Genomic DNA, 12,636 nt, shown 5'->3' on the forward strand with positions numbered 1-12,636 from the left:
TTAGGGTTTTCCACGTTAATCCTTGTGTACTCGCGTTTCTTCGTTTTGTTTCTACGTGTGTTTCCTATTTTCTGCTCCATTGATCCGCGATTAATCGATTGTGGCCGAGATAAGAAGGTGGATAGAAGGGCCTATTCCTTACAAACTGGTATCAGAGCGACTGTTGCAGAAAATGGAAGGCGGCGGCAGCGGGCAGCCGATGATGATGGTGCTGAATGCACAGAATTACGCCGACTGGAAGATCAAGATGGAGGATCTTCTGATTGTTCGGGACCTGTACGAACCGATTGACAGGTCGGAAATACCGAAGGGGGTACTTGAGTCGGAGTGGAAGCTCCTGAACCGGAAAGCCGTAGCGACGATCCGACAATATGTCGACGTAAGCGTCCTGCAACATGTGGCGAACGACACCAACGCATACGAGATGTGGAAGAAGCTGTCTGGCCTCTATGAGAGGAAGAATGCGTTGAACCGGACCTCCCTGATGAGGAAGATTGTGAATCTCAAGTATCGGGACGGCGAGAGTATGGTGGAACACGTAAGCACGTTCATGGGATTCGTGAACCAGCTTGCGGCGATCAAGTTCCCGTTGGAGGATGCAATGCAAGCCATCATCCTGATGTGTACATTGCCGGAAAGCTGGGAGAACTTGGTGGTGACTCTCAGCACCTCGTGCACCGAAGATAACTTGTCCTTACAAACTGTAAAGACAAGTATTCTGAATGAAGAAGCGCGTCGGAGAGATAAGGAACCGGCCTCCGACCCGAAGATGCTGTTTACCGAATCGGATCGGGGAAGACAATGGAACCGGAGTCCGCAAAGACGGGAGAAGTCGGGGACCCGGTCGCAGTCAAGAGGAAGGCCCACATGCTTCCACTGTGGGAAGCCGGGGCACTTCCGAAAGAATTGTCGGCATTACCGAAAAGACAACGGAGCCGACGACACCGACTCGAAGAAGTCACCGGAGAGAAACGGTGCATACCGGGGAGCCACGGACCGGAGAGGTTCGGATCGGCGAGGGCAAGACCGGAAAGGAACAACGGCACTCGCGGCAAGTGAGGAAGAAATCATGCTCATCACCGAAGAAGGTGAGCTAAACGTTGCCGGCGATGAGACGACCTGGGTGGTCGATTCCGGAGCATCGTTCCACCTGACCCCGGAGAGAAGATACTTCTCATCCTACACAGCCGGCGAGCATGGCTGTGTTCGGATGGGAAATGAAGGTACGTGCCGGATTGCCGGCATAGGAGACGTGTGGTTGACAACCCCGACCGGATGCAAAATGCTGCTGAAAGATGTCCGACACGTTCCGGAGGTCCGATTGAACCTGATTTCGGCCGGGAGGCTAGATGATGAAGGCTACACGGGTAGCATCCGGAACGGTGTCATGAAGTTCAGCAAGGGGAGCTTGATAGTGGTTCGGGCCCGGAAGGTCAACACACTGTACCTGATGAATGCCCGGTTATGTCCGGAAGAGCTGAATGTGGCAGCCGACACTGCCGGTGAGCTGTGGCACAAAAGACTGTGCCACATGAGTGAGAAGGGGATGAAGAGGCTTGCAGAAGACAACCTCATCCCAGTGAAGCACGTGCACCTGGAGAAGTGCACCGATTGCCTGGCCGGTAAGCAGAACCGAACCTCCTTCCACTCAAGGCCACCGACGAGACGTAGCGCACCATTGGAGTTGGTGCACACTGATGTGTGTCAGGTAGAAACGAAGTCACATGGCGGAGCCCAGTACTTCGTGACATTCATTGATGATCACAGCCGGAAGCTGTGGACGGCACCGTTGAAGACAAAGGACCAAGTGTTGTCCGTCTTCAAAGAACTCCACGCGAGAGTGGAAAGGGAATCCGGCAAGAAGCTGAAAGCGATACGAGCGGATAACGGAGGGGAATACCGGGGGCAGTTCCAGGAGTACTGTCGCTCGAAGGGAATCCGACTCGAGTTTACTGTGCCGAAGACGCCGGAACTGAACGGGCTGGCCGAGAGGATGAACCGGACCATAATGGAGCGGGTCCGGAGTATGCTGGCGCATGCGAAATTACCCAAGGGGTTTTGGGCTGAGGCAATGTCGACGGCGACATACGTGATAAACAGATCACCCTCAGTACCTTTGGACGGAGACACGCCGCAGAGAGTGTGGACCGGTAAGGAAGTGTCCTACCGGCATCTGAAGGTGTTCGGGTGTCTCGCATACGTGCATGTGGCAAAGGACCGGAGAGGAAAGCTAGATCCGAAGACCCGGCCATGCATATTCCTCGGTTACGGCGACGACGAGTTCGGCTACCGAGTATGGGACCCGGTCGACAAGAAGATATTCCGGAGTCGTGATATCATCTTCATGGAGAACAAGACGCTCGCCGACTGGGAGTCGGAGAAGAAGATGAAGAGCTCCAAGTCGACCGGTGAGGATCAACTCTACGAGGAGCAGTCCCGACCGGCAAGGGACCGGTTAGCACTCGAGGATCCGGCCGAAGACAGTGAAGAAACAGAACCGGCCGAAGAAGATGAAAATGATACCGGAACCGGCCCCGATCCCGAAATGGATTCGGATGAAGAAGAAGAATCGGAAGAACCGGTTACCGAAGCTCCGGAACGGAGATACCCTCTAAGAGAGAGAAGGGCCCCCCGGAGATTTCCGGAACCAGAGCACGTGTTGCTAACCGACGAGGGGGAGCCGGAGAGCTTTGAAGAAGCGAAGCATGACACCCAGAGCCGCAGGTGGTTGAGTGCCATGCAGGACGAGATGGATTCCCTGCATGAGAACCACACATATGAACTTGTGGAGTTGCCGAAGGGAAAGCGGGCACTTCGAAACAAGTGGGTGTTCAAGCTGAAACCGGGAGATGCCGGAAACCCCCCGAGATACAAAGCCAGGATCGTGGTGAAGGGGTTTCAGCAAAAGAAGGGCGTCGACTTCGACGAGATATTTGCCCCGGTAGTGAAGATGACCTCCATCCGGACGGTGCTGAGCATAGCGGCAAGCATGGACCTCGAGGTAGAACAGATGGACGTGAAGACAGCATTCCTTCACGGTGACCTCGAAGAAGAAATCTACATGCAGCAACCGGAAGGATTCGAGAAGAAAGGGAAGGAGCACCTGGTATGCCGGTTGAAGAAGAGCCTTTACGGACTGAAGCAGGCTCCCCGGCAATGGTACCGGAAGTTCGACTCCTTCATGACCGACGAAGGGTACCTCAAAACGCAGTCCGACCACTGCGTGTTTGTGAAGAAGTTTGAAGGAGGAGACTTCCTAATACTCCTCCTGTACGTGGACGACATGTTGATCGTCGGACGGGACCAGGTCAAGATACGGATGCTGAAGAAGGCTCTTCACCGAACCTTCTCAATGAAGGACCTGGGTCCGGCGAGGCAAATACTAGGGATGCACATCATCCGGGACCGGAAGAAGAAGCAGTTGTGGCTGTCACAGGAGAAGTACGTGACAAAGGTGCTTCAACGGTTCAACATGTCGGAAGCAAGACCGGTCGGATCGACCCTCCCGGCAAACTGCAAGCTGACCAGCAAGCAAAGTCCCAAGACAAAGGCTGAAAAGGAGGATATGATGGAAGTGCCGTATGCCTCAGCCGTCGGGAGCTTGATGTACGCCATGGTGTGTACGAGACCGGACATAGGATATGCAGTCGGAGTGGTGAGCCGGTACATGAGCAATCCCGGCAAAGAGCACTGGAACGCGGTCAAGTGGATACTCCGATACCTGAAGGGCACGGCAAACGTGTGCCTCCGATTCGGCTCCGGTAAGCCCGAACTCGAAGGCTTTATTGATTCTGATATGTCGGCTGATGCAGATACCAGCCGGTCCACATCAGGGTATGTGATGACGTATGCAGGGGGAGCTGTTTCGTGGCAGTCGAGGCTGCAGAAGACGGTTGCGTTGTCAACCACGGAGGCGGAGTACATGGCGGCTGTTGAAGCCGGCAAGGAGATAATATGGATGAAGGACTTCATTAGAGAGCTCGGTATCCGGCAAGAGGAGTACCGACTCTACTGCGACAGTCAGAGTGCCATCCACCTTGCGAAGAACGCAGCCTATCACTCCCGGACGAAGCACATCCAGCGAAGATATCACTGGATCCGGGAAAGGATAGAAGACAAGGAGTTCATGCTGACGAAGATCCACACCGACGAGAACGGGTCGGATATGCTGACCAAGGTGCTCACACCCGACAAGCTGGAAGCATGCCGGAAGAGGATCGGATTGGAAAGACATCCCATGCCGAAGTGAAGGGGGAGTTTGTTGGGATTTCGGTCCCTTTCGGATGGGATGGTCGGATATCGGAGATGGATGCCGACAAGCCCGGTTTCGGTTTCGGATCCGGATGACGAAGACCCCGGCCTCGGTGCCGGATGACGAATGTACCCGGAGAGCGATCCGGATGCAGGGACATATCCGTGAATATGTTTGCTACGAGCCCCCTGAGGCTATAGTTGTAAATAGCCCAAAGTCATATAAGTATAAATATGACTTAGGGCAAACAGTTTTTCTGTTGCTTCTCATTTTTCTGTTTTTCCAGTTTAGAGGAGTGAAGAGAGAGCAGCCGTGAGAGAGAGAAAGAGAGAGAGCGCGAGAGAGAAAGAGGTAGACGCCTCTGTGTATTTCCGCCGCCTGTGGCGAGGACAGCGAGCTCAAGGTCGTCGCCTTGGAGCTCGTCATTGTATACTTCTCTGTATAGTGTTGTTTGGAGTCTTGTACTCCCGTGGTTTTTCCCCGTTTAGGGTTTTCCACGTTAATCCTTGTGTACTCGCGTTTCTTCGTTTTGTTTCTACGTGTGTTTCCTATTTTCTGCTCCATTGATCCGCGATTAATCGGTTGTGGCCGAGATAAGAAGGTGGATAGAAGGGCCTATTCCTTACAATAACTTCTAGAGATTAACTCCAAAGGTTTTGCAACACCAAAATGTCCCGCAGGGCGTCATCATGGCATTCCTTCATGATACGGATACGACAAGGACCATCTAGGACATACATTAAGTTGTTCCAAAAAAGAAAACCATCTCGAAACATAAATTGGTCTTGACTATTCCGTGCCTCCTTTATGGTTGATTTGTTGACTCGATTCTCCTTAATTTCTTTTGCAAATTTGTCGGTGGCAGTATCTATGGCTATTGTGTTGAGTAATGATTCATCCGCACCCATATAAGCTGCAAAGAGCTGAATCTGATGTGGCTATAGGAGACAACATGATTGTTGATTGTAGGTCTCATCTCCTGGTCGGATTTCGAATTTGGAACACCAAGATTGGGCATCGGCTTTACCATGTTGGGCACCAGGACCAAAAACAATTTCAAAGTTGTAATAAGCCAGGAAGGTCGACCATCGCATTTGCCTCTAGTTCAAAATGAGAGTAGTGGTGAAGTAGACAAGGTTCCTATGATCGGTCACCACCTGGACACGGTGTTGGGCACCTGCTAAGTAAGGATGCCATTCTTCAAAGGCTGCAATAATGGCAAAGATTTCTTTGTCATTAACAGGGTAGTTGATCTCGGGAGGTGTGAACTTCCGAGAATAAAAGGCAATAGGATGAAGAATCCCATTGTTATCTGATTGAGAGAGAATGACATTGATGGCGAAGTTAGACGCATCAGTTTCGATTGTAAATGGTTTGGTCAAATCTGGGTGTAGAAGTACCAGAGCGAGGTAAAAGCTTTCTTTAGTGTCTCGAATGCTAGTTGGGTTGTAGGAGGCCAGCAAAAAGGGGAATCCTTCCGAGTGAGTGCTATAAGTGGTTGCGCCAATGTAGAGAATCCTTGAATGAATCGACGATAGAAGTTGGCAAAACCCAAAAATGATTGCACATCTTGACCCTGGTGGGGACTTCCCACTCTTGAACCATTTCGACTTTCTTCTCGTCCATAGTGAGACCATCAGATGAAATGACATACCCGAGGAATTCAACTGAGGTTCGATCAAACTCACACTTCTCAGGTTTCGCATAAAGTCCATGTTCCCAAAGTTTGGACAAGATAAGTCGAACATGCTTGGTGTGCTCTATGTAGTCCTGTGAGAAGATAAGTATGTTGTCGAGATACATGACCACAAAATTGGTCTAGATATTCTCGGAAGATGTCATTCATCATATGCTAGAAAACGGCAGGAGCATTTGTGAGACCAAATGGGATTACCATGTATTCAAAATGCCCATACCTAGTTCGAAATGTTGTTTTCCACTCATCTCCAGGCTTGATACGCACCAAGTTGTAGGTGCCTCTGAGATCGTTTTGGAGAATATACGCCCAGTCCGAAGTTGGTCGCGGAGTTTGGGGATTAGAGGTAGTGGATAGCGGTTTTGAACCGTGACTCGATTGAGCCCGCAATAGTTGATACATAGGCGTAACGTTCCATCTTTTTTTTTGACAAATAGAATAGGAGAGTGAGCATGAGATTTTGAGTGGTGAATGAAACCATTTGCGAGATTCTCTTCAATGTATATTTTGAGGGTCTTGAGTTCAGGTTCAGATAACCCATAGATAGCGAACATCGATAGTTAGTTCCGTGTCGGCCTCAAAAATAGTTCCAACTCTTGCTCGGGTAAGCGATACAGTGCTGATTGCATCCATTTCTAATTCTACGGACATGGCGGTCATGTCCACTCCTGATATTACTCTATGTACTAGCTCTTTTCCATCAAAATACAATGATTCTTTGATGTATTTGAGAAGAAAAATGTTCATCGCCTGCCTGAACATCGCCCATACGATTGTCCAATTTACTTGAAAGATGGTGCTTGTCCTCCATTTGCTATTGGAGCAACCGTTGACATGGTTCTCACTGAAGAGGAAATGGGAGTGACCAATAACTTGGTCCTCACCGGAGCAGAAACATGAGTGGGAGTGACCATTGACGTTGTCCTCACAGGAGCAGAAACTGGAATCGGAGCAACCATTGATGTGGTTCTGACTAGAGCAGAAATTGGACTTGTCCCCAAAACATGAGTGGGAGCAACCGTAGACATGGTCCTCACCGGATAAGGTGGGCAAACAAAAGGAGGAGCATTGGCTCGAAGAAGGGTGGACGTAATCCCTTATAAGTGAAAATTCGAGGTGAAGTTGATGGAGCGAGATCGACAATCCACAACTGGATTGTGATTCTCGAGCCATGATAACCCCATGATGATAGGATGTGAAGGTGATGTGATGAGGTTTAAAGTGATTTCTTCCTGGTGGGCTCCTATGTGGATACCCAAGGGAATTGTTGTATCTGTGATGGCACCAGAAGAGAGCGTTCGACCATCGATCACTTCAACTGGAATCCGGACGGTTATTTTGTTAATTGGAATGTTGTGTTTCCGTTCAAACATGATGCCAATAAAGCACGACGTTGTCGTAGTGTACTTTGTACCCTACGTAAAATATGTGTGCAGTACCCGATTGACTATGTATAAAGAAATAGGAGAAAATACTACAATAATTATGTTACATGCATAGGGTAGGATTTGAACCCTGCACCTCCATGTTAACGATTTTAAGCCTTACCATTGTACTAGCATATTATGAGTTTCAAACTTATACTAAACTTTATCCCATGTAAATATTCTAGATAAGCATGATAGAAAAAGTTTTTCATGCATACGCACTCGAGTTAAATGAAAAGATGTGATAGAAACCTAATCATGCACATGTAGTGTGCATGAAAACTAAAGTTAGAAAAGGCATGATGCTTGCATGTGGTAAACTTAGAATCTTCCATCACTATATGAGGAAGAGAGAAAGATGTATATTGTTGTTGATTTTTTATAAGGGTTGATTAATATATTATATTTGTGGGATTCACGAATTTGCCATATATTTCTCTCTTGCAATCTAAATTCATATTTCTTCCTAAACATTAATTAATACACTATACTCATGGGATTCACGAGTTTCATATCTTTCTTTCTTATAATTTATTCATATTCATAACTAAACTCGTCTCAAATTCTTTCTCCTCCTAGTCCAAAACCACGACGATTCCCACCCGACTCACGCAATGATTTGGCGCCAAAAGCCACGACACATTTGGTGAACCCGACGTGAAAACCGGTGGCAAGGAGATGGAAAATCAACAAGAGCCACGCCAAAAGCCGCATTTGCTATCGAGGACTCTTCCAAGGAAACGCGGAGGGGATTCGAAGATTGGGTGGAAACGCCGAACAAGGGGCTGAAGGTCCCCGATGTGTTTTCAGTATTCGAAAGTCCTTTCGGGAGGTTGTCCGCGAGAGATCAAGCTATCCTCGCACCGGACAAAGTGATCATGTTCTTACAAGCCATGGACATCCAGGACCAGAAAGACCTTGGAGTGCTTCTAGAGGACACGACTATTGAGAGTGGTCTCACCGATACATCGGAAAACGTGTGGGACATTGTCGCGTGATACACAAAAAGGGGCAATGGCTTGCTAATGAAGAAAAGAGGGTTTCAAAAACACTTATGAAACCAAGATCCGGATTGGAAGACCATCAACCATGGGCTCGGGATACTACGACCGAGAAGGGAATCGATGCAACCGCAGTGGAGCAGTTGCTGAAGGAGATGGAGAATTTGAAAATCGCAGTGGTGAAGAAGTCAGAAGACTGTCCCACAAGTTCCAAGTATATGTGTGATAGCATTGAACATGATTGGAAGGATTGCGATGAGCACAAGGAGGCACTACGACGGGATCTTATCTACTACGAGGGAAATCATATTCATTCGATGGACTCTCGGAAGCCACTCCGGCCGAACTTCCGAAAAGGCGGCATGAAGAAGGTCCTAGAGGAGGAGATAGCGGCAAAAAGAAATTATGCGACAACCATTGGAATACGTGTGGGGGAGTCATCTGGAGCAAAGGCATCTTTTTGGCCGGAAGTGCTAGAAATCTTGGAGAAAGCCGACTTTGATGAAATCCAGAGCACCGCGGAAGGCATTCAAGAAGCTATAGGATGGGAGTGCCTCGTAGATAAGAATAGCATACATGTGTTATGTCAATTGCATGAGGTGTATGTAGATGAGAAACGATGGCGCACAGATGATGCGACCGGGCCATCAAAGACACCGAAGTGCTAGAACTCCGAAGGGAAGGGGAAAGGAAAAAAAATTCCGACATTCAAACTCGCTTCGGACATCGAACAACGGACGGACCTAAAGAAGGTGTTCGAAGAGAGAATCCTTGATAGTGAAGAAGGAGTTTCACGATCTTCTTGTGGATCTCGTAAAAAGAAAGAGACAAACTACGAAGGAAAATGCTCAAAGGGTGAATGTGAATACTGTTGTAATGAACGACACGGAAGTGGAGGATGAAATTCCGAACTCCCACTACACAAGGCCACATTGGGCACGTGCAACTACGGAGACTCCGGTCCGAATCGGAAACAGGTTGATCACAGGTTAGAGATTAATTTGATGTCCAAGGAGTTCTACCAAAAGGGGAAGTGGCCTATAAACACCAGCCATGGATGGAAGATCCAGGCAGCCACAAAAGCCACAGAAGATCTATTTGCGGCTTGTCCGGATGTGACAGTGAAGATTGGAGATGTGGAGATTGACGAAAATTTCTTCATTCAAGATGAGGTCTCACATTCCGTGATCCTCGGGAAACCCTTTATCATGGGTTCACGGATGGAGACAAAGATGCTCAATAGTGAAGCGGCTTTTGCACAAATTCGGAGCCAAACCGGAGGGAAAACCGTCCAATTCCTAACTGTGCCATCAAATCACGAAAAGAACAAGAGAGAGCTCTTGTCCCAAACAAAAATGGATTTTTAAATTAGACTGTTGCGGAGTGGGGAAGTGATAATCCGAGAAGCCTTGATACCCCACACAGGAAGAAAATTCTCAGAGCAAAACAAGTACGAATAGGTTCGGATAGAGCATCTACATACACAGCCATATCCGGAGTAATGAAGAAAGATTTCCGAAAGGTGCAAGATAAGTTATGGTCTGCATCAATCATAAAAGAAGACGAACAAATCGTGGGAGTAGTCAGGGAGCTTGTGGAAGAGAATAGTCAGGGAGACTGGGTAGTCCCGATGGAATCGGTCGAGATGTACGAGATCATTGCAAAAATGGGACCGGATGCGCTCCGCAAAGAAGAAGCAATGGTATGTACAAAATATAAGATCGTGGAAAAGAAGGTGAAACCATCCACGGGACCGCTACCCACCAATAGTGAACAAATGAGGAAAGAAGTCTCGAGAGATCCAACACTTCGGATGCCTTCACGAATGAGACCCAGAAGAAACTTCTGATCGGTGGAGGTGGGTTCCTCTTACAGAACAAAGAAGAACGATTTCGTGAGATGCTAGAGCAACATGGAAAAGCATTCGCATTCACATCAAGAGAGATAGGGTGCGTTGATCCGAAGATAGTAAAACAGATAATGATCTTCTCGATTGATCATGTGTCGTGGAACCTGAAGCCGATTCCAGTGCCACAGACGCATATTCCGAAAATCATTGACTTGCTCAAGGAGAAGGTGGTGATGGGGATTCTAGAGCCATCAAACGCTCCATACTCAAATCGATGGTTTACGGTTCCTAAGAAGAATGGTTCACCTTGATTCATTCAAGATTTGGAACCGGTGAACAAGGTCACGATCCGGAACTCCGGAGTCGGTTCAATAGTGAACGAATTTGCGGAAGTGTTTGCCGGACGCGCGATATACTCCATCGAAGACCTATACTCTGGGTATGACCAATTCCAACTAGCTGTGGAGAGCCAAGATATCACTACAATGCAAACACCGATAGGATTAGTCTAGATGTGCACGCTACCACAAGGAGCGATAAACTCGGTCACACATATGATGAATGAAATGAACAAGGTGCTCCAAGACTATATTCCGGAGATAACAATGCCATTCCTAGATGACATGCCGATGAAAGGATGTGCGGTGGAAGAAAAAGATGAGACTATGGATGATCGAGGATGCTGAAAGTTCATAGTTGACCATATTCGTGACTGCGAGAAAGTGCTACAGAAGTTAGAAGATGTGCACCTAACACTCTCCAAAGAGAAATTGGCATTCGAACAAGAAGAGATATTGGTAGTCGAACATCTACGTGGGCCCTACGGCCGAAGACCGTCACCAGTCAAGATCGATGTGATTCAAGCTATCAAAGAAATATGCAAGTCACAATCTGAAGTCCGTAGATTTCTTGGTGCATGTGCATTTTATCACATATGGATTCCGCACTATGCACACATTGCGGACCCACTCTATCACTTGCTGTGGAAGGGTAAGAAGTTCGAATGGAGGCCGGAACATACCAAACCCATGAAGAAGCTCAAGGACACACTATGGAGGGTAGAAGCACTTAAGAAACGGAACTATGACCGACCAATCATAGTAACGGTTGATACAAGTCCAACCGGGATCGAATGGGTCATCAACCAAGTTGACTCGGATGGTTCACGATATCCGATCTGATTCGGAGCAAAAGTTCTCAACGAAAGGGAACACGGATATGGAGAAGTTAAAAGAGAATTATGGGGAGTTGTGTCAGCGATAAAATCAAATCTAGATTGTTTGATCGGAGCCGAAGTAGTGATCGAAACGGATTGTCTTCCAACACTCGGGATGATGCGGTGTTGTACGATACCGAATATGGCTATGCTAAGATGGATTGCATATGTAAAGTCGCTTCATCCGGAGGTACGACACATCTCCGGAAAAGACAACACGGTAGCGGATTCAGAGACGAAATAGCTGAATCTGATAATGAAGAAGTTTCCGAAAATTACTTTACATCAGAGCACAAATGTCGAATACAAGGGAGAAAGCCTAATGATCGGGACGGTGCTACAAGAAATCAAGGAATCATCAGACAATATGGAAAAAAGAGCTGAGATCCGAAGTAAGAAGTGGCAAGTTCGGAAGTTCTTCTTGAACAATGGATTAATCTGGATGGAACCGAAAAGACCAGATGGCATACCACTACGGGTAGTCGGAACAAAAGAGCAACAAAATCGAATAATATCTGAATTTCACAAATCCGATTGGGCTGGATATTGGAGAACATGGGCAACATTTGCGAAGATCAAGCATAAGTATTGGTGGAAGAATATGTACAAAGATGTAGCGGAGTTCACGGGAAGCTGTGATAAATGCCAAATCTACGCCGGAGTTCGACACCAAGATGAATTACATCCGGCATTCTCACCGACCATCAACTTCAAATGGATGGTTGACATTGTGGCCATGCCAACCGGGATCGGACAAAAGAAGTACTTGGTATTAGCTCGGGAAGATCTAACGAACCAAGTAGAAGGTCGGGCGCTACGGAGGAAGACATGTTCTGCAGTATGCCAAATTCTCTTGGAAGAAGTGTTCTGTAGGTACAGGTGCATAGGACAAGTGATTGTGGATCGGGGAGAACTTGACTTTGATAAAGCTAGGGAATTCTTCACCAAACATGAAGTAGAGTTAACATTAACCATGGCATACAATCCGAAAACCAACGGGAAGATCGAACGAGGACATAGTCCAATCGTTGAAGCACTTGCAAAAGCATGCAACGGAAGGGTGAAGAATTGGCCGCAGATGCTTCCGTATGCACTATGGGCAGATTGCACAACGCATAGTTCCCTGACCGATTATATGCCAGCGGAACTTATGACCGGCCAACCATCGGTAATGCCGGCGGAAACCGCAATTGCG

Source organism: Azolla caroliniana, unplaced genomic scaffold, assembly GCF_043228905.1.
Source record: "Azolla caroliniana isolate FFs.n. ecotype wild unplaced genomic scaffold, voAzoCaro1.0.p SCAF_8, whole genome shotgun sequence".
In the NCBI taxonomy this organism is placed as follows: domain Eukaryota; kingdom Viridiplantae; phylum Streptophyta; class Polypodiopsida; order Salviniales; family Salviniaceae; genus Azolla; species Azolla caroliniana.